General features: G+C 35.5%; 1 protein-coding gene across 1 annotated transcript in view; it reads right to left on the bottom strand.

Moving 5' to 3' along the window:
* The window catches only part of LOC149791362 (phospholipase A2-like), a 94980-nt gene extending 77955 nt beyond the window's left edge, over positions 1-17025 (bottom strand). The window contains exon 1 of the mRNA XM_089969184.1: positions 16803-17025. The gene's annotated coding sequence lies outside the window, so the exon portion shown is untranslated. The remainder of the gene's footprint in view (positions 1-16802) is intronic.
* Between the last annotated feature and the right edge of the window lie 7245 nt (positions 17026-24270).

Genomic DNA, 24270 nt, shown 5'->3' with positions numbered 1-24270 from the left:
GGATTAAAAATATGGAGATAGTTTGCTAACATACAACATGTATATAAAAATGTTCAATGCAATAGTCCACTAGAAGTTGGATTAAACTGGACTTCTGAGCCCTAATGTCATTAATATATAAATTAAAAATAGAACAAAACAACTACTTAATGGAATGTCGGGGAACCACATGTTGGTTTACTCAGAGTTTTCACCACAGTAAACACATTATTAATATATAATACTGTTATGATTGCAATCCTAAATTCATTCATCAATTACAACAGACTATCACCAGTTTTGTGAGATGTATGGGGCACATTGTCCATTATCAGCGTAGACTCAGTAAATCTTTTATTTCACAAAAACAGAGTGCACATGGATGCGTTCACACATAATTAGTATGATATATCTCTTGTCTATCATATTTCACATCAATTTATCACACCAATAGTAAGTAGTGTGGGTCTTCTCTATTTATACTAACTCCTTAAAATGCATATCATTTTCTTCCTCGGAGCCTTAGAGCTTGTATTCATTGTACCCAATCATAATTGTTCTTTTCTGCCATTAACCTTTAATTGCAATGTAACGAACATATCCTATGGATTCAAAATAAAGTCAATCAATGCATTGTGGTTGTTTCATCTGTGACTACAGTTTCACGACGTATCACAACAAATCTCAAACTGTCATTTACAAGTTGAATTTTTTCAATATCGTTTCTACAGTCAAAATATCTTTTATTCTCAAAGCAAGACAATAATTTCCGAAAAGTTAAAGACTGTCACAATTTGTGTTTGATGAATTAAGTGATCCTTAGTGTCCAATTTTTAAAATTAAAGTTTTATTTGGCAACCCATATATTGTATCTACCTGTCATCGAATTATTAAATTACTTAGAAGCCTTAATCGAGATTTAGCCGTACTTCCCAACGCAACTAATTTGAAAAGTAGCCATTTGGGTGAGACATTACTGAATGTCTTTTTCGTATCAGGAGAAGCTGTAACATTTACGAACCACCGTCTATGCTATATCGTACTGAGTGGAAAGAGCGAGAAAAATCTCTGCAAAAGCTCATGAGAACATGGAATATTAGAACTAATACCTTACAGATAATTAACCGAACGTCCATGAAAAATATTCCCAAACGTTTTGTAGATAACAGATAAGAAAGTAATATGCTGTTAATTCGGTGATGGTCCGATGGTTTGGATTTTTCTGCCTTGACCTTTAATCAAAGATGTTGCAACAGTTACTACAATCTTTACTCATGATTAATACGTCATAAACGTAATTAGTCACTAAATATTAGACTTTTGAACACACAAATGAGCTGCCACTGTCGCTGCTCCACTTCCACGTCCATTGTATCTTTCTGTGGCGTCTCTTTCTCTCAAACTCATAACCCATACACCACTCGTGTCCTGTACATATAAACCCTTATTGTACTTGCATTGTATTCCTACGTGTTCTGTGAGCCCGTTTTACATAGCTTTATTTAGAGATTTATAAGCAATGTATATCTAGTCAAACAGATTTATAAGATACATCGTTTAAAAATGATTGTTGAATTCTCACTTTATTAGTTTCTAGCTCCTAGGTGTTGATTAGCTTCCATATATGAATATTAACATTAATAAAGCATACAAACATTTAAATCGTCAATACATAGCATCATCACACCTAATTAGTTCTTTTAAATTTTTGTATGTACTGATTTTGATTGGTCTTTTCGAAAGCAATTAACTCGATGTTAAACCGCTTCAACACATGTAATGTTAAAGAGGTCATCAATCGCACCCTTGCCTGCACGCTGAATTTGATCTTAAACAGAAAGACAACATCGAAATACCCTCGTGATTCACGTTTCGTTGACCTGATCATGCAATAAACTATTAAACGTTGAACATTCATCTGAGCTGTCGCAATCATTGGTCTGTTTACCTCTTCATTTTCTTATTACGTGACCTCTCGTTTTCTCGGTCATATAAATATGTACACAATAACTGTTTCTCTGGCCAAGTGGTCTAAAGCGTTCACCGTTTCGGATCACTGCCATCTCACCTCTGTTTGTGTGGGTTCGAGTCCAAGGCTCGGCTAGCGTGGGTACGTGGAAAAGCCTGCCAGTAGCTTCTCGTGGGTCGGTGGTTCGTCCCTGCGATTTCCATGGTTCTTCCTCCACCAGTTATACTGGCCACCATTTATAGCCTATCTTGTCCTGAAAAATGGCTTTAAACTCTAGAACAACAACAGCAACAACAATAACTGTTTCTGCATGTAAATTAAAATTAACCTTGGATGTATCAGAAACACCAGCCTGCTCTCGCGGGTGATGTGTCAAATATCGAATCATTCACCAACCCCTTAATGTTTTATAGATCCTTTAGTTTATGAGAGTCATTACGCTATTCTCCGTAAGTTAGGTTCACTCAAACGTTCGCTTTTGAAGTAGTACAGTCTACTGACATATAATATTACTGCTAAATAAAGATGTGATGTAATGAATTCCTCATGATGGTTAGGTTTGTTTATACATAATGTCTTAAACAATCAAAAGAGCGAAAACTATTAACATTTTAAATATGTTTTATTCGTTATAATCGTCATAATATCGGTCATAATATTAGAAAATAAAACGATGCTAAACAAAAGGAAAAAGAAGAAGAAACCCACCATAAAATACATAAAAGCAAACAAACAAACAAACAAAACGAAACAAACCCCATAAAACACATGAAAGTAAACACAAAAAGTGAAACCTTCTGAACTAAACAGTATAAACAAAATTAAACTGTATAGGACTGTCTAATTAGTTGCCATTTCTTATAATTGACACATAAAAACGTATATATCGAACAACGTGAAAATATATTTTGTTGATATTAAAGTGGCTGTCTTACAGTCAGCATGTGGGCATCACACACAGACACAGATACAGACACGCACACTGACACACGCACACACACACACACACACATACATACATACATATATATATATATATATATATATATATATATATATATATATATATATATATATATATATATATATATATATATATATATATATATATATATATATATATATTTGTTTACCATATCCGGTAGTGAAGTTGATATATCGCCACCCTGTTTTCAGTCCTTTGCTTGCAACTTTCAAAACATACATGTTGGCAATATGATAGACAACAGTGTACGCTCGTAATTTTTTAAAATACCTTTTGTTTTTACATGCCCCCTAATAATGCAGACATTTAGAGCGGAGCATTATGTTATGTGATAAGAAATTGTTCCCTGACCAGTTCGTTTAGATGGAAAGGTTGAGAAAACGTTTTCAATTTGCCATTCTTAAATATATATATATATATATATATATATATATATATATATATATATATATATATATATATATATATATATATATATAGGGGTGTGTGTGTGTGTGTGTGTGAGAGAGAGAGAGAGAGAGAGAGAGAGATTGACCAAAACTTTCATTTGGTACTGTTAATCATACCTGGGATCGTATAATATTGTTCTGTCATACACATTTATTGCATAGAACACGTTGGTTAGTTCAGTTTTGCCACAAAATTAAAATTAGCAAATTTAATAGATCCTAAGTCGTGACCTTGAATTATAAATGTATTAAGTTTCATGCAGATTTTCTTGCTTGCATAAGTATCATAATCAGTACACGTGAAGTGATGTTGATTCATGCAAAACTAGAAAATTCAGAATAGAGTAATTATCATTTTTATTCTATCCTATTTTTGTTTTGAAATTTCTCCATTGTGAACAATAACTGGACTAAATAAATTATACTGCCAACAAACAAGACTGATGATTAACAGTTTTAATTAGATTGATCTGAATCGTCCGCCATTTAAATGTCTACACTATATACTTATCAGGTTCAATTACAGTCTTCTGCATTAAGATTACATAAAACAATTACAATGTTTTGTCCCCTGAGCTCCTGTGGTTTCAAGTAGTCAAAGTAATGACAATACCAAATTCTTGCCGTCTCTTTTATGGGGGTTATTCAATATAAACTTAATGCTTCGATTAGAGACAAGGTAACTCGGGGAACATCTACTATAATCAACAGACACATATTTTTTTGGGGGAAAGTGGATAAATATCTATCTTTAAATAGCATTGGGAAATATTCTGAATATGTTGATTCAAACAGTCCAAAGTTCTGAGACTGTCTTCATTATTCATAATGTTTATGAAATGCGTAACATAACAATAACCATTTTTTTCAAACATAGATTGTTATATTTATAGTCATACTTGGGCAGTATTTATTTTTAGTAGGGTATAAACTGGGTATATTTGACTATAAATTGGCAATTGCAATGTATTGGCTACCAAATACTCCTGATATAAGTGATGCATCTACCAGCGATTTGCCGTGAAGGAGGGATAGGAAAAGATATATTGCATATGTGCGTTCATTGGGAAGAAGGGACCGATTCATCACAAGCAAACAAAAGATGAAAGGTGTATACTATTATAAATTATGAGTCTTTCGGACGGGATATTTGAACCGTGGGAACTATAAAACCATAGAAACCATTTGCTGATAGTTAGATCAAATGATGTCCGAATTTTCTTGATTCCGCGTTCTCTCGGCACTAACTTGTTTCATGCATTCATTCAATGGGGACTCTATTTCCTGCATCCATCGAATTGTGTCTTGCATCAATAGTTTTGAACTTCAACACCAAAAATACATGTGACATAAGATTTAATACTTCTATTCAATCTAGATATCATTTACTTTGTGAGGTCATTTCTATTGGATACACAATATTAAATATGTTTCTTTTCACCAGTTTCGCCCATCTACTTAATTTCATTTGTCAAACATTTTCTTCAATATTCAACACCACTTACTCAGTTGTTGTAATGACTTGTGAGAGTTTAACACAACTGCAAGTGCAAACTCTCCAAAAATCCTGATGAAGTGGAGTTTTATCATTTCTTAATCTGATCCATTATTAACAAACTAATTATGTTTTACATAAGGTGTCTCATTCCTAATTTCGTGGAATGTAAATGTTATTGCATATTTTGTTAAATTATTTCAGATGTATGTTGTTATAGTTTGCATTTATACCTTGTTCATTATGTTAATTACTGAACATTCAGGTAACAGTAAAGGAAAATAGGACACCTGGACACGGTACCTCTTGATATGTTACATACTGATACGTTATTCTGAATCATACTGCCCATAAAATGTGTGGGTCACAATGTTATGTCACATTGTGTAGTGTATTTGTTGACAGCAATGTGACATGAAGTAAACTGCACACTCCATAGGTTACCTATGCGTGGAAATGATCAATCATCGTTTTCTCTGGAATATAAAATAGAAAATGTTTAGGACTCACTAGATTGTTATTTTGTAAGAATTTGTGGTATGATCTGTCTTTACCATATCTGCATATACATTATTGAAATCCGTAGCACAATAATAGTTACTCACTTTTCAATAGAGATTATACAGAGTTTAAATTATCTCAATTTTAAAATTATCAACATCTATGCCCTAACTTAGGATGGCACAATACACACAAATAAATACATTTTGCGAATGTGGCAAATGTAATTCGATGGCAAGGTTTTTGTCACTATCCACGTTCTGATTTTACCAAATTTCATTAAAAGGTTTTGCAGAAACTGCATTATTTAGTGGTAATTGATTTTACCTTTCCTTTTCTGCTTTCTGACCTCTCTGTGTCTCATATATGTCCCCAAAGAAATTAACATTCCACTAGTTTGTCTGCCTTAACCGTGAATCAATGTCGTTACAACACAAACTAGTCTCGGATTCAGCCAATGTAGGTATGTGAGAGAGCTTGCCAGTAGCTTCTCGTGGGTCGGTGGTTCTTTCCGGGGGTTTTCCTGGGTTCTTCCTCCACCATTAATACTGGCCGTCATGTATAGCCTATCGTGTGCTGAAAAATGGCGTTAAACCTTACAACAACAACAACTACTACTACTAGCAGAGCTCATGACTAATGCGTACTTAACGTGATAAGTCACAAACATTTAGACTTCTGAGCACTCAAATGAGCTGCCACTACCGTTGTTCTATTTCCATGTCTACTGTATATTTCTCTGGCATCGCTCTCTCAAACACATATACTCATAACCCTCCATCTACTAGTGTCGAGTACAGATAAACCTTCATTGTACTAATGTTGTATCTCTAAATGTTCTGTAGACTGGCTCTTCCTAGTCTTCCTTCTTATGAACAATGTATATCTAGACAGTGAGATTCATGAGATATTTCTTTCTAAATGTGATTGTTGAATTCCCAATTTTTATCGATTTTCAGTTTTCAGTTTTCCATTTGTCAACTCACTTTCAGATATAGACATTGTGATGAATGGCAGATAAAATCATTTAAAACGTCACAACATAACATCAGCACATTCAAATTAGTTCCTTGAGACATTTTTCTGTATTGATCTTGGTTATTATTTTTCGACAGCAACAAAATAGATGGAAAACCGCTTCTGTGTATGTATTATCCAGCAAATAATTCGTGGCGACCTTACCTATAAAATGAATTTAATCGTAAACAGAACAAACAACATAGACCTACCCTCTTGGTTCATGTTTCATTTACCGACCATATCACTACGCTCTCGAACTTTGAGCATTCTGCTGAGATGTCGCAATCAGTGTCTTATTTACCTGACAATTATTTTACCTAATGACCCGTCGTTTCCTCAATCACATATATTCACACCAAAGACTTGTTCCTGTCCGTAAACGTAAATTAATATTTAATATATCAGTAACTTCAGCCTGCCCTCAAAGCCGATGTGTCAAATATCCAATCATTTACCAAGCCTTTGAATTTTGATAAATCCTTTGGTTTATGAAAATCATTGATCTAACCTCAGTACGTTAGTTTCACTCAAACCATCGTTTTCATTATTGACGTAATACATCAGTACATTCTTCATTATATAGACAGGTATGTTGTTTGAGTTTGTCTGTAATATATGTATGTTTGTTTTTCTGTACCATATATATATATCAGATATGACGGGCAGACATAACAAGATAATAAGTGTAACATATGATTATATTTTTTATTGGTTTTACAATTAAAATTTTTATTATATTTCTGGCTTTGTTTGACCGTTGTTCATTAATCATTACATTATCACATTTTGATAAGAATACTACTCCTATAACGAAAATGATTTGTTTTCTTCACATATACCATCTGGTCTATTAAGAGGAATTCCGTTTTCTTAACAGTTTATAGGAAAACAAATCAGTTAAAAGGTTATGCTAAAATTTGTCGTAATATTACACTAGATAATTGTAAAGTATATCCCTTTTCATCAATGATGTTTCCGGACATTTTCCTCTTGGTTATGACAATGTGAATCCTTTTGCAAAATAATCCAACAATATAGAATAACAGAGCTTCTGCCCTCGTGGGTAGATGTTAGATGGAACACACCAGGTTTCGTTAGTTGTGTCAGTGAATGTGTTATATCTAAACCACACCCTTGGGCTTTTGCATCCATAATTCCTTTGGTTTGTGTTCTTCATAATATCAAGTCATCTGAGTCGACTGATTTTATACAGATTTTCATGGATTGGTATTGTCTTTGTTTGTTTCGAAAAGTTATACCTGTGGCAGTTTCCATCCTTTCTGACATTTATAATCAATTATTAGCTTTTTCAACTAGGGCATGGTTAAGAGAAGAATCCGTAGATTAGACCAGCGTGATGATCGTGGTCATTTTTATATTGTTTTATGACATAACTGGCAGACAAACAATTTGAGAACGGAAGTTCATGTTCGAAAGACTGCGCAAATGCTTGACAATTTCACAAATTGGTTTGACAGACCCTGGACTGATGTTTTCAGCTCCTTAGGTATCGATTAGCTTTCAGTTATGAATATTAACGCTAATGAAACAAATAAACATTTAAATCGTCACAGCATAGCATCATCACACCCAAATTAGTTCTTTTAAATATGTGTGTGGTCATATGAACAACGCTCTTTTCCATACTAGTAACCAGCAACGTGGAACGAATTTCCCACTGAACTTTAACACAAAGACACAGTGATCTGATTTAAGAACGCTCTTAAAACTCATCTATTCCTATTGCAAGAACAGACTTAAAGACCTAATAATGTTTCCTTACCTTAAATATTTTCAGCGTGTTTTCTGTTTTCTAATTTCATGGTGTTTGTTTTTTGTAATCTTATCATTATATAGATGTTGTCCATTGTTGTAAAGCGCTTAGAGCTTCTTAGGATCATGTGCAATACGAAGTCATTATTAATTTTATTATTATTATTATTATTATTGTCATTATTATGCTTAATGTCGGACAGGGCGAAATATTTAGATCTGCCTAATAATCAGGCGATCCAATACCACAGTGTCTGATGACGGTAGTCGTCTGAGATCTTTAAAGTAATGTAATCATTCTTTGTAACAGTACAATTTATTTTACATTCTCACTGTCAGACTGGCCCACTCGGGCAATTTACTGGAGGGCAGATTCTCCACTGGTAAAAGTGTAATATTATATATACTAGAGGTGCTCAGTATTACCAATGTACCGGTTCACCACGGTATTTTATTTCCCAGTGTTACGTACCCCGGTACTGTTTCACTCTACCGGCGTGTGGGTAGTTTCTGTCACTAAGGAATGTACGGATATCGCTGAAGAATCTTGTTACGACTTTAACGATATTAAAAGCGTGTATGTATTCTTCATAACAAAACAGACCTAAACCGTATACCGTTTTTTACACAAAGGTTGTAACTGTTACTAATTAATGGTAAATATTACAAATATAATTATATTTGTGATCCTTTAATCATATGTCCGATACGTGTCACAAATGGCCAAGCGGTGGCCATATGGAATATTAGGAAGCACATTCGGGCCAAATCCAAGTTTCGGAAAAATTAACGGATTCCGCCCCAAACATATTGTCCTTTAATTATTTACTAGTGTATGTGAATGTACTAAGTATATGTTTTCCTTTGTAATACTGATAATCATCCTACGAATTAAAATTAGAGTTCTGTGAGAAATTTACGGAATTTCTCAAGTCTGTTAATCATGTTATCGTTTGTTGAGTCCACTAAATATGTTCTCGTTTGTTGAGTGTGTTTTATGTTTACTCGACCTCTCAAATAACTATCTTGCTTGCGTGTTGGCATCCCACTCAATGTTTCCCTACCTATTATATCAATGGTGTAGATAGAAAAGTGTCAGCTTCAGTATCAACACTTCCTATTTTTATCAATAGGCTCTCTAATGTCAACACGACGTCGTTCACAGTATCAGTTATCTTTAAAGCTTAATCGTCCCACTTTCGTTACACCTTTTATTCACACTTTCGTTACACCTTTTATTCCCACTTTCGTTACACCTTTTATGTTACAACGTATAAAACAATAAACATACTCATAGCAGATTCAATTAGTATAAGGTACTGACCATTTAATTGGAGGTGGGGGTGTGCAGTGTTGTGATTTTCTTTTCTTTTCAGCTGAAAGATTTTCTTTTTTTTAATCTCAAGATAAATCATCTTTTACAAAATAATTTGATAGAATATGATGTTATTTAGCTATAAATCAAAGCAAGATATTTTAGTGTTGACAGAGGCAAATTAAGCAAAACAGTGTCAGGCTATGTCCTCAGGACATTAAACTATTGGTCCTTAATATAATTGGGTATACCATGGGACGTATCGCAGTTCGTTCCGAAATATCACAGTACAAACTTGTTCTTAGTACCAAGCTCTCACATATACATACACCAAGTCTCTACAGAGTTTAAAATAACAATGTTGTTTTGTGCAAATAACTGTAATGTGACGTCATGTTCACGATGTATATAAACGTTCACTACTTGTCACATTTGCACGTTTGCTGGAAATTTCAGTACAAGTCACACTGAGAAATGAGTACTTTGGGAAAAAGACTTTAATTTTTTTTTTTTTAGCTTTTTAAAATATCTAGAATGCTTCCTTTACCAACGTATGCGATATGTTAAATTAAAAGTGTATCAATATGTACCACTAAAATCACATACATATTTAAATTTAAGGCACACACAAGGGTGTGTTTATGTGACTGATAAATGAAAAATAATATACCACGCAAGAAGCAGTCATAAACATAGACGGTATTTATTTAAAACACGACGCATTTTAATGAATACCAGACCGTATTTATCTAAACAGCGAGGCATTGTAATGAATACCAAACATCGGGTGTCAACTAACTGAATACAAATTAGGCAAAGTATATATATATACATATACATACATACATACATACATACATGCATGCATGCATGCATGCATGCATACATACATGCATGCATGCATGCATGCATGCATGCATGCATGCATACATACATACATACATACATACATACATACATACATACATACATACATACATGCATGCATGCATGCATGCATGCATGCATGCATGCATACATACATACATACATACATACATACATACATACATACATACATAGTCTACGTTCTATAGATATAGTGTAAGCTGTGTATAAACAGTGTGGAAACCCTCTCCAAGAGACGGAGCAAGCACAATATACTTCTGCCCCAGACACTATGTGTGAAAGATACTTCTCTAATAGAGACGGAGGAAGCACAATACACGTCTTCCCCTAGACACAATATGTCAAAGACAAACCTCCCAAGGAAACGGAGGAACAACAACACACCTATGGTCAGGCCACTATGTGTCAAAGACTCACTTCTCCTAAGGATGGATGAAGCAAATTAGACACTTGCTACAGACACTATAAGTCAAAGACAAGCTTCTTGAAACGGAGAATGTACAATACACCTCTGTCCCAGACAATATGTGTCAAAGACACGTTTCTAGACATGGATGTGTCAAAGACACAGTTCTAGAAACGGAGAATCCACAATACACCTCTGCTCCAGACGCTTTGTGTCAAAGACACACTTCTCTTAGGGACAGAGGAAGCACAATACCCCTTTGCCTAAAAGAGTATGTGCCAAAGACCCGCTTCTAGAAATGGAAGAACAATACACGTCTATTCGAGACAATGTGAATCAAAGACACACTTCTCCTAGAGACGGACGTAGGATATTACTCCTCTGCTCCACTGCTGCAGGCACTAAGTGTGAAAGACACACTTCTAGCGACGGAGGAAGCACAACACAAATTCTGCTCCAGACGCTATGTGTCAAAGACACAACTCACCTAGAGACGGAGGAAGCAAAATACACCTCTGTCCCCAACACTATGTTTTCAAAAATGCACTTCAACAGACGGAGGAAGCACACTCAACGTCTGCACAAGACACTGTGTCAATGACACACCTCTACTAGACACGGAGGAAACACAATAACCACCAGCCTCTGACAATATGTGTCAAAGACTCACTTCTAGGTCATGAGTCAGCACAAAGCACATCTGCCTGATACATTATGTGTCAAAGACAGACTTCTAGAACTAGACGAAGCAAAACACATATGCTCCAGAAACCATTTGTCAAAGACATACTTCTAGAGATGGAGGAAGCAAAACACAATTTTGCCCCTGGCACTATGTGTGAAAGACACACTTCTAGAGACGAAAGCATAATGCACCTCTGCAACAGACATTATATGTCAAAGACACAACTCATCTAGAGACGGAAGAAGCACAATACACTTTTGACGTTATGTGTAAAGACACACTTTTAGAGTAGGAAGAAGCAAAATACACTTCTGACACTATGTATAAAGACACTTCTAAAGTAAGAGGAAGCACACTACACTTCTATGTGTAAAGAGATACTTCTGAGTAGGAGGAAGCACACTACACTTCTGACACTATGTGTAAAGAGACACTTCTGAGTAGGAGGAAGAACACTACACTTCTGACACTATGTGTAAAGACACACATCAAGAGTAAGAAGAAGCACAATATACTTCTGACACTATGTGTAAAGATACACGTCTAGAGTAGGAGGAACCAAAATACACTTCTGCCTCAGACACTGTTAATTAAAGACACACTTCTAGAATCGGGGAAATCACAACCTCTTACCGGCCACTATCTTTCAATGACACACTCCTGGAAAGGGAGGAAGCACAATACATGTCGGCGTCAGATTCTGTGTCAAAGGCACACTTCTCTCAGATACGCAGGAGGCAGGGCCGTTGAGAGCGATCGGGGGGCCCTAGGGTAAGAAACACCCAGGCCTCTCCTAGTTCTTGTTCAAACAAAACTTTCTTTTATAAAATTAAAACGTGGTGTTCGGCCTGGACTCTCTTATGGGTCCGGGCCCCGGGGATATATCCAGGGTTACTTCCTCTACCTTTTCGCCCCTGGCAGGAGGCACAATGCACCTCAGCCCCAGAAACTATGTGGCAAAGATCCACCTCCCAAAGAGACAGAGGCAGCACAATACACCTATGTCCCAGACACTTTTTGTCAAAGATACACCTCTACAAGAGACGAAAGAAGCAAATACTCCTATGCCGCAGTCATTATTTGTCAATGACACACTTCTTGAGACGGAGGAAAAATAATACACCTATTCCCCAGCCGCTATATGTGAAACACACACCTCATCTAGAGACGGGCGAATCACTTCCTCTGTCCCAAACACTATTTGTCAGAGACATGCCTCTCATGGGGACGGAGGAAGCACAATTCACCTCTGCCACAGTCACTAAGTTTCAAAGACACAGCTCACCTAGAGGCGGATGAAACTTAATTCGCCTGTGTCCCAGACACTATCCGTCGAAGTTACACCTCTTCGAGAGATGGTGGAAGCACAATATCCCTCTGCCGCAGACACAGTGTTTGTCAATAACACACATCTCAAAGAGACAGAAGAAGCAATATGGAAGTATGAAGAGTCATGAAAACGTCAAGTTTTGTTAGAGAACGAATAGAGTTTGAAATGTAACAGACGTGGCAATATAGTGTAAAGAAATTTAAAGCGGTGTGATATGTGAAATATCATTGTGAAATCAAAATATAGTAAAATGATTAACATGGATGATTCCAATTGCACTTTAGAAAATGTCCTTTAAATTATGATAAATGATATCACAGAAAAAACTAAAAGAGACAATGATAAGAGACTTTGAAATTAATTCGAATACAACAACCAATAAATGATAGAAAATATGCACACAGAAAAAATAAAAATAAAGCTGTAATCTTGTTCATGTGATTTCGAACATTATACGAGGTAATTAAAAGCGCATAAATGTTGACTCAAAGAGACATTTTGACGTTTCTCGAATGATACATTTTCAATGCATCTGTAAATTACTTTGTTAAATCAAAATATTACATTTAACGGAAGATGTTTTACATAACATAGATAAAGTGAAATCCATTGAACTTTTGACAGATATCAAGGCATTGACAATACGGTTGTTTCATTGGAACACGGTACCTTTGAAATGATTTTATCAGAACTTGCATTAGACATTATGTAGTAACTGAAAATAAAGTATACACACAAATGGTTTATGGCTTGCATAGTTAGAATTAAAATGTTACAAATGCAGTGGAGAAAAACTGACAGAGGAACGGAGAAACCTAATAAAACACAATATCAGAGATCTAATGACTGCATAAAATTAACGAGATTAAATGGCTTCATAATTAAGGAAATGGATAGATGGGGGGGGGGGGGAGAGAGAGAGAGAGAGCGTTTCGTTTTACAGCTCAGAAATATAAAACGAAATTATTTCTACAAGAGGCCTGCCAAAGATGGTGATGATTGATGACGTTTTGAATTAATACAACACATTACAAATGTCACAAAATATTCACTTCATGGACAACAAATGCACCCAGAAATTAGAAACGCAAGTGCTAAGAATTCATACATTGATAATAATTGTATATCGCTTGTTCTAGGAACTACACACGATTACATTTTTATATGGCTTGATCTTTGAACTACACACGATGCCAATTGTAAATAGTGTGATCTAGGAAATATACACGATATCAAATTGTACATGACTGGATCTAGGGAGTACACATGATAACAATTCTATATGGCTTGATCTAGGAAGTGCACAGGATAACAATTGTATATGACGTGATCTAGGAACTAAATACGATAACAGTTGTATATCGCTTGATCTAGGAAATACTTTCAATAACAAATTGTAGCTGGCTCTATCTAGGAACTACATACGATAACAAATTGTAGATGACGTGATCTAGGAAGTACACACTATAACAATTGTATATGGCTTGATCTAGGAACTACATATGATAATATGTATACATGGCTTGATCTAGGAACTACACACGATAACAATTGTATATGGCTTTATCTATGAAGGATATAAGATAACAAATTATAGATGGCTTTATCCAGGAACCACACACGATAACAATTTTAGATGGCGTGATCTAGGAAGTACACACTATAACAGTTGTAGATGGCTTGATTTAGGAAGTGCACACGATAACAACTTGCAGATAGCTTTGTCTAGGAACTACAAACGATAACAAAGTGTCGATGACTATGTAGGAACTACACACGATAACAATTGTATATGGCTTGATCTAGGAAGAACACACGATGACAGTTGTATATGCAATGATCTAAGAAGTACACCCAATATCAAACTGTATTTGCCGTTTCTAGGAAGTACACACGATAACAATTTTATATGACTTGATCTAAGAAGTACACACGATAACAATTGTATATGGCTTGGTCTAGGAACTACACACGATAACACACTGTAGATCACTATGTAGGAACGACACACGATAACGATTATATATGGCTTGATCTTGGAAGAACACACGATACCAAAAAGATGGCTTTATCTAATAACTACATACGATATCAAATTGTGGTGGCTTGATCTAGGAAGTACACACAACACCAATTGTATATGGCTTGCTTTAGGAACTACCCACGATAAAAAAATTGTAGATGGCATTATCTAGGAAGTACATTCGATAACAATTATATATGGCTTGATCTAGGAACTATAGTAGATGTCTTTATCTAAGAACTACACACGATAACAAATGTATATAGCTTGATCTACAAAGTACACACGATAACAATTGTATATGGATTTAATTAGGAACTACACAATATAACAAATGCATATGGGTTGATCTAGGAAGTACACACAATAAGGCGAAGTTGACTTGTCACCCACTTACGAAAGGCATTTTGTCTAAGTCTCAACAAGTCTTGATTCTGAGGTCACGTGCACTGCTTATTCTGCTACATTCGGAAATGAACACAATAACAAAAGCTAAAGTTGTTTATTTGATGTACTTTTATAAATGACCACATGTACATCTCTGGGTCTTTCTGCCTCTGAATTCAATCACTGTAAATATCCATACAAATTTTAAATGCCTCCCAGAAAGCTTTACAACCCATGTTATTAAACCTGTCAGTAAGTGTTACAACCCAAGTTCTAAATGCCTCTCAGAAAACTTTACAACCCATTTTATAAATGTTTCTCAGAAACCTTTTCAACCAATTTTATAAATGACTCTCAGATAGCTTTACAACCCATTTTATAAATGACTCTCAGATAGCTTTACAACCCATTTTATAAATGCCCGTCAGAAAGTGTTACAACCCAAGTGCTAAATGCCTCTCAGAAAGCTTTACAACCCATTTTATAAATGACTCTCAGAAAGCTTTGCATACCATTTTATAAATGGCTCTCAGAAAGCTTTACATACCATTTTATAAATGACTCACAGAAAGCTTTACATACCATTTTATAAATGACTATCAGAAAGTTTTACAACCCATTTTATAAATGACTCGCATAAAGCTTTACATACCATTTTATAAATGCCTGTCAGAAAGCTTTACAACCCATTTTATAAATGCCCGTCAGAAAGTGTTACAACCCAAGTGCTAAATGCCTCTCAGAAAGCTTTACAACCCATTTGATAAATGACTCTCAGAAAGTTTTACATACCATTTTATAAATGACTCTCAGAAAGCTTTACATACCATTTTATAAATGACTCTCAGAAAGCTTTACATACCATTTTATAAATGACTCTCAGAAAGCTTTACAACCCATTTTATAAATGGCTCGCATAAAGCTTTACATACCATTTTATAAATGACTCTCAGATAGCTTTACAACCCATTTTATAGATGCCCGTCAGAAAGTGTTACAACCCAAGTTCTAAATGCCTCTCAGAAAGCTTTACAACCCATTTTATAAATGACTCTCAGAAAGCTTTACATACCATTTTATAAATGACTCTCAGAAAGCTTTACATACCATTTTATAAATGACTCTCAGAAAGCTTTACATACCATTTTATAAATGACTCTCAGAAATCTTTACATACCATTTTATAAATGACTCTCAGAAGGCTTTACATACCATTTTATAAATGACTCTCAGAAAGCTTTACATACCATTTTATAAATGACTCTCAGAAAGCTTTACATACCATTTTATAAATGACTCTCAGAAAGCTTTACATACCATTTTATAAATGACTCTCAGAAAGCTTTACATACCATTTTATAAATGACTCGAATCAAGCTTTACATACCATTTTATAAATGACTTTTAGAAAGCTTTACATACCATTTTATAAATGACTCGAATAAAGCTTTACATACCATTTTATAAATGACTCTCAGAAAGCTTTACAACCCATTTTATAAATGGCTCGCATAAAGCTTTACATACCATTTTATAAATGCCTCGCATAAAGCTTTACATACCATTTTATAAATGACTCTCAGAAAGCTTTACATACCATTTTATTAGTCAACTCCACTTAACTGCACATCGGTTAACTGCACACTCCGGATAACTGCACGTAGTCACGCCGGTCCCGTTTTTTCCCAATGCTTTTCAATGGGAACAAACTTTGGATAACTGCACTTCGCTTAAATGCACACTCCAGATAATAGCACGATAAATGTTCTGCCCGTGGTACATTATTCATTACAATTTTACTCCGGTTAACTGCACAATGTATAGTCAGGATCAGTTATTGCCAATCCACTGCTGTAGCGCTTCAAATAAGCCGACAATTAAGCCGTTAAATGCGACTTTGTAAATGATTGACATGTAAAGGACGCCATAGGCGGTAGAGACATGTATATTCCCGCCCACCAGGGAGCAACAGCGTGGGAACAATCATATTACAGCATGGGAAACCTTACTCTAAACCGTGATTTGAACCAGGGGGTAATCATCGGAAGTTCAATCTTGAATTTATGAGCGTTTATTTTACAGTTTAAAATGACTAGTCGCAAGTGTAAATCCCTGACGTTAGCTCAGAGGTTTGAGGTCATAAAATGCATTGAGAACAACAGAAGTCAGGCCTTTGTTGCACTTGAGTTCGATGTTAGTCACAGTGTGATTTCGCGAATCCTCAAGAACAAGGTTAAGATCATTGAAGACTGGCAAAATAACAGCAATCCTTCTCAGAAGCGCAAACGAGGTGGCAAGTCCGAAGAAGTTGAAGAAGCACTGTTACAATGGTTCACTCAAGCTCGCAGTCGACAGATTCCGATTAGTGGACCACTGTTGCTTGAAAAAGCTAATCAGTTGGCAAATGGCTCGGGTTTGCATGATTTCAAACCAACAAATGAATGGATGGAAAGATGGAAAATACGCAACGGAATTCAGTTTAAACGACAACACGACGAAAAACAGGATGCAGACGACTTTGGAGCTGAACGATGGGTAATTGATGTTCTACCCGAAATCCTTAAAGACTACGAACCAAAAGACATCTTTAATGGCGATGCAACTGGGTTGTACTGGCGGGCGTTACCTGATGGGTCTTTGTCTTTCATAGAAGCAGAAGTACCTGGATGTAAGATTGCCACAGATCGTTTGACAATATTGCTTGCATGCAATATGGATGGTAGTGAAAAATTGGATGCCTTGGTGATTGGCAAAAATAAATCCCCTCGACATTTTAAGAATTTGAAATAGCTGCCAGTACAGTACGAGGCAAACACAAACGCCTGGATGACGACAGAAATTTGGAAGAGATGGTTGAAGCGCGTTGACAATCAAATGCGTTTGCAAAAGAGAAGCATCCCTATGCTGTGCGACAATTGTGCAGCTCACGGCGACGGCATCAAACTGTCAAATGTTAAGATTGTTTTCCTTCCTCCGAACACATCATCTCTGTTTCAACCAATGGATCAAGGAATTATAGCGAATTTCAAGAAGTTCTATAGATCGCTTGTTGTTCGAAAACTGCTGTCAGACATTCATGGATCGTCTCCCGAAGAAAAAGCGTCCAACCAGACAAGGAAGCTGACAGTTTTAGATGCACTTCATATGATTAGAAATGCCTGGAGCAATGTAACACAGTCAACCGTAGCAAACTGCTATACGCGGGCCAGTTTTTCGGTGCCTTCTGATGACGAGTCACTTGATGACCCTACCTATATCGGCCAAACCCCATTCAAAACGCCACACGGCATGAATGTAAAAGAATTCGAACAATATGTTGCAATAGATGACGGTCTTCAGACAGAAGGTGAAATCAACGACTCAACCATCGTTGCAGCTCTTACAGAGATAAAGCAAGAAGAAAATTGCGAAAGAAGTGATGACGACGACGCAGTAGATGACCAGGTTTCATCTAAAGTCGCTATTCAGTCACTCCAGAATTTACGCATGATTCATGGAACAGAGAGAATGTGAGTTGTTTGAACCTTTTTACAAAAGAGTCGGCAATTCAACAACTTATTAGTAAAACTTGTGTGCAGACATCAATTGCCGATTTCTTTCGGAAATCGTAAATTTCGTTGTGTTTGATTTAACAATATGACGTTAGTGCTGTTCATTGTAGACTCTTGTTTTATTTAAGTAAACGTTGAAAGAGTGGATTCTAATCATCTTTATACGTTATTTTTCAAATGTACTCGTGCCTTACTGATTTAAAGCTGTACTGTACCGTACATCGGTTAACTGCACACTCCGTTTAACTGCACAGTCTTGTGACGGGCCCGAGGCTGTGCAGTTAACCGGAGTCGACTGTAATGCCTCTTAGAAAGCACCACAACCCATATTATAAATGCCTCGCATAAAGCTTTACAACCCATTTTATAAATGACTCTCAGAAACGTTTTCAACCAATTTTATAAATGACTCTCAGATAGCTTTACATACCATTTTATAAATGTCTCGCATAAAGCTTTACAACCCATTTTATAAATGACTCTCAGAAAGCTTTACAACCCATTTTATAAATGCCTGTCAGAAAGCTTTACATACCTTTTTATAAATGCCTGTCAGAAAGCTTTACAACCCATACACAACATACTGGTTTAAGTATTTTTCAACCAAAGGACTGACATTTGGAAACTAAATTTTGATGTTCTTGTCAAAATAAAGGATAAGCAACATTCCACTCACACGAGTAATCTATATTAAAAAAGAAAGAATTAACAATGACAACTAACAACCAGTCTGATTGAAAGTAGTTTTGTAATATTGTCATGGATGAGAATGGAATATAAATAGATGCAATTCCTATGTCAGTCTGTAATATGCAGACTGGAAACATAACCAATATTTCAAATATTTCAAAACACATAAAAGGGCACCACCTACAACTGACAAACCTTATAAAGGTGAAATGATTATCAAGTTGACATGTATATTGATAATGTATCATACTGTTGGCTGTGCATCATGAATCATATCAATATGTGGCACAGGTGTATTGCTTCACCCATGTATATAAACCATGACATACTCACAATATTCATTTTCTGAAAATCACACTACAAAGAAGTGATGAAAGGAACAAAGAATGTATATGTACATTACAATTCACAATGCCATTTTGTAAATTAATACAGAAATTAAGACAGGCAGTTATTATATGACTTACCTGGTATATCAGAAACTCTGCTTATTGGGAAATATTAAACATTTTAATATGAGAAAATAATGACGACAAATATCATCATTACTGACACATGGAAGAAACATCATTAAATAATTTTCAGTCATGATGAGTGTTTGTGTTTTTCTGATTTTTAATGCAGCTTTAAAACAAATTCAATTAATATCGCGATGACGTCTGCAGTGTGAGAGTTTAAAGTGATTTTATTATTACATAGCTGCCAACTTACCTTCCAGGCTCGCAATTAGTGAAAATAGGGATACAAATTAGTGAATTTGGACATGAATTAGTGAAAAAAACCATGACAATAACTCCATCCACTCTGACCGTCAATACTACACTATATCAAGATCGCAATATAAAACTAAAACACTACATATATGCAGAAATATATCTGCATTTCTATTTATTATGGTATTCATAAACTTCACTTGTTCTTGTGGTTATTTACCAAGACATGATAAAATGGCAGACTTGAGCTTCCTCAATTGCTTGATTGTAAATTTGCTTTGAAAACAGTTCAGGCTTCTTGCCTGCTGGTTGATCATGGTGACCACGTTTTCTGTGGCGTTCTCCGATATTGCTTTAAATAGTGCAGCACTTTTAGTTCTTCCACAGGAAAATTTGGAAGCGATCTTCGAGTCCGGGAACATTTGTCGGAACAAAGGTTTAGCATGGTCTTCAGTTGATAAAGGTAGATTGTGTTCAACAAGAAAATTCACAAACAATGCTTCAGCGTTGGTAGCTTGCAGGTCTTCTGTCGATGTCTTAAAATATTCCAGAGCTGAAAATAAACTGCGAATTCTTAATTTTCCCAACCTCTACGTGCTTTTTCTGACCGATGTGCTTCCTCGCACCGTCTCTGCCTACATGCCTGATACTAAAATTTGTGGCACACTCTGCAAAAAACATGATGTATATCAATGTTTGATGGCTGAATACACGGCCCATTTTTGGTATATTCCAAATTAAACTTCACTTTTTGAGCAATACATTTCTTTTCCCTTGGTGGTGAAGTCATTTTCAAGATCTTAGATGCGATGCAGAACGGTAATTCAAATCAGTGTTGGTGACGCATGTGCTGAGCAAAATTCTGGTTAGGCCTCATCTTCTCTCAAAAGCATTTGTAAAACTACTCTTATACGTCTAGATTAAAATAGGATAAAGTGCTTGTTACAGGGCCAACTATACCAATCGGCTGTAGTTCTAATAATATCGCGACCAGCAGTACCGGTCCGTTTTGGCAACTGCCAATATCACGACTAGCGCTTAAGGGTAAATCGGTTATTTTATTAAAGATTTTCAATAATTGAGAATTGGAGAATTCGTAAATGTTTTGCTTGCGGCGTGAATCCGTGAACCGCTGAAAAAGTTGTGAAATTCACGCCATTATCGTGAGGGTTGGCAGCTATTTATTCTAAAGTATTAAGTTTTCCTTCCACTTCATTTCTGGTGAAACATTGATAACAATAAACTGGACTGGTTGAAGGAATGACATATCCCTTTGTATATTATTTAAAAAATTCAAATGTATTAATCAAAATTTAAAATGACTTCAAAATCGAAATGCAGAGCAAATGTTTACAAATGGTAGATATCTTATTACATACAGAAGATGAGTGATATGTGCAGGTGCTTGTGATTCAGCCAACGATTTCCTTCATATGGACTTCTGGATTCATTCTGTCTATTATATAAGTGATACTTATGGGTACAATGACTGAATTTTGGTAGCATTGGGTGTCTTAATTAGATGTGTCATGAAAGGCATCATAAGGTATCATTATGCATTATTGTTGGTGTCAAAAAATGTCATTATTCAGTAAAGAGGCTGGTGTCAAAAGCCATCATTATGAAATGATGGGGCTGGGGTCAAAAGGCATAATTATGCAGTAAAGGAGATTGTGTCAAAAGGAATAATTATGCAGTAAAGGGGCTGGTGTCAAAATGCATCTTTATAGTGTAAAGGGGCTGGTGACAAAAAGGCATCTTTATGGATTAAAGGGGCTGGTGTCAAAAAATGTCATTATGCAGTTATGGGGCTGGTGTCAAAATGTGTTATTATGCAGTAATAAGATTACTGTCACAAGGTGTCATTATACAGTAATGGGGCTGGTGTCAAATGTGATGCGATGTGATTTGGATTTGTAACGTAGCTTTAACAATTTTTCAGTCATATCGCTACGATGACTGTAATGTGGCAGTTTATAATGCTGTGTAGCACTGGGTCATCATGCCGCAGACATGTAGCATGATGTCCCACCCAGTCCCATTATCCTGACACCAGGCCTACCAGTTCTAACACTAACCTCTTAATGCTGTGCTCCAAGCGAGGAAGCTGTTAGTACCATTTTTGTAAGTCTTTGGTATAACTCGGCCGGGGAGCGGATCTGAGAACTTACGCATCCAAGGCGGACGCTCTAACCACTAGGCCCTCGGAGCAGTTGCTGGTGTCAAAAGATGTCATATTGCAGCAAGAAGTGTAATTTGAGTATATGAAATGTAACCTATATATTACATACAAAATTACAGCACATATGAAAATGATACATTTATTATTACTACTAACCTGGTCCTGCAGCTGGTCAAAATTATTGCCACAAAAGACAAAATCCATATGGATTATAACCAGAATACAAACACAAAATACACTGAAAACTTATCTATGTGTGTAACTTTCACTGAATAATCGTGAACTGAAATTCTGCAATACTCATGATCATTTGCTGTATTACATTACTATCATATTCTTCTTTTAAAGTTTGTAAACCGGTCATGATATGTCCTTTTGTCTGATATGCTTCTAATTTTGAAAAGAACCATCTGCTCTAAAAGTTGTCATTATATAACATCCGCAAATCACACTGTAAAGCATTTCACTAAACATCTGGCATCATTTTCTTTAAAAGAAAAGACTGGTCTGATAACTAATTAGCTTATTAATATAAAGAATATATGAGGCAACTTTCATATCTGAATAAACCCATCTGTTTTCTTGGAAATGGGTCACATACAGTAGCTATAAATAGCAAATAAAGAGAGTAATCTGCTATTCTTGCATGGTACTCTTCCTTTTAAGAATACTCTCAAATTCATATGAGTGGAATTAAAGAGATGATAATAAAAATAACAAAAACAACTTTTTATTACTTATATATGTATTATTTAACCAAAACTTGCAATCCATAAACAACTGAGCGCAATTCACAATTCTTTGAACAAAGCCTAATGATTGGCATGTATGCCTCTTTGGGAAACTATTATTCACATGGGTAAATGATTATTTAACAGCTACTTATCAATGACCTGCCACTGAGTCTATTTTTAAGAAATATTATTGATCAAGTTTCAAAATAAGTGTGAACTTGATTTGAATATTTGATAAAATGACTGTTTAAACAATAGAGCAATTACCATAACTAAAATGACGGCAGAAAGTGTAGCATCCCTTTAGAGATTTAGAATCTGACCTGATAGCTAGCTGTGTAATGTGGGTCAGGATAATGTTACTCATGCACTCATATTACCCAACCTGTGAAATCTGAATGACTCAAACTTAAGAAGAGAGCTGGAAAAAGCACTTGTCTGGCTGCCCAGCACCAGTTAAGCATCTTGCTTTGTGAAAAAGTTTTACCATCAATTTATATTTTAAAAATTAATATAAGTTTTCAATTTTCTTTAATGGCCTACAACTTTTATTTTCTGGAAAGTTCAGATAGTACATTGTTTTTGCAAATCCCAAGGGATGATAAACCCCATATGTAAAGGTAACAAGTTAAATGGTATTTTTGGTGGATATCACCAGAGGCTAGGAATGTACCTTAGTCTCAAAATTTCAAATTTGTTATGCATAATTTCCAATTTTAGCAATATTGGGTTTTGTTGCGAATATTTTCCTAATTGTTTTAGTCGTGAAAATGATGGTCCCGGAACCAATTGCAAATTTATGAAGAATTTTTTTATTTCAAAATATTTTCTGATCTGCAGAAATCAATGTTTGACTAGTGGTTCTTGTCTTTAGTTCAACTGACCTTTATTTGGTGATCTCTCAACCCAGGCCTTCTTGGTCATGATTTGTCGATACAGCTCTTGACCATCTGAATCGAAAGCAATTGTTCTATAATTTTTAATTTCCTCTTTAAAATCCTGAAAGCAAACAAAACAAGAGATAAAACCTTTGTAGTAACTGTTAATTTGCATATTTTAAGCCCAAATTATAATTTAAACCAGTTACAAGTTCTCACAAAGGACAATAAGAACCAGTCACTGATTCGAATGTCATATTCACGATGCTGTAGTCTTTAATCGTGGAGGCAACCAAAGAATCTGACCCAATACAAGG

The sequence above is a fragment of the Sinohyriopsis cumingii genome, chromosome 9 (assembly GCF_028554795.1).
Source record: "Sinohyriopsis cumingii isolate HCF-2022 chromosome 9, ASM2855479v2, whole genome shotgun sequence".
Lineage (NCBI taxonomy): Eukaryota > Metazoa > Mollusca > Bivalvia > Unionida > Unionidae > Sinohyriopsis > Sinohyriopsis cumingii.
This window is presented reverse-complemented; position numbering and strand designations above follow the sequence as displayed.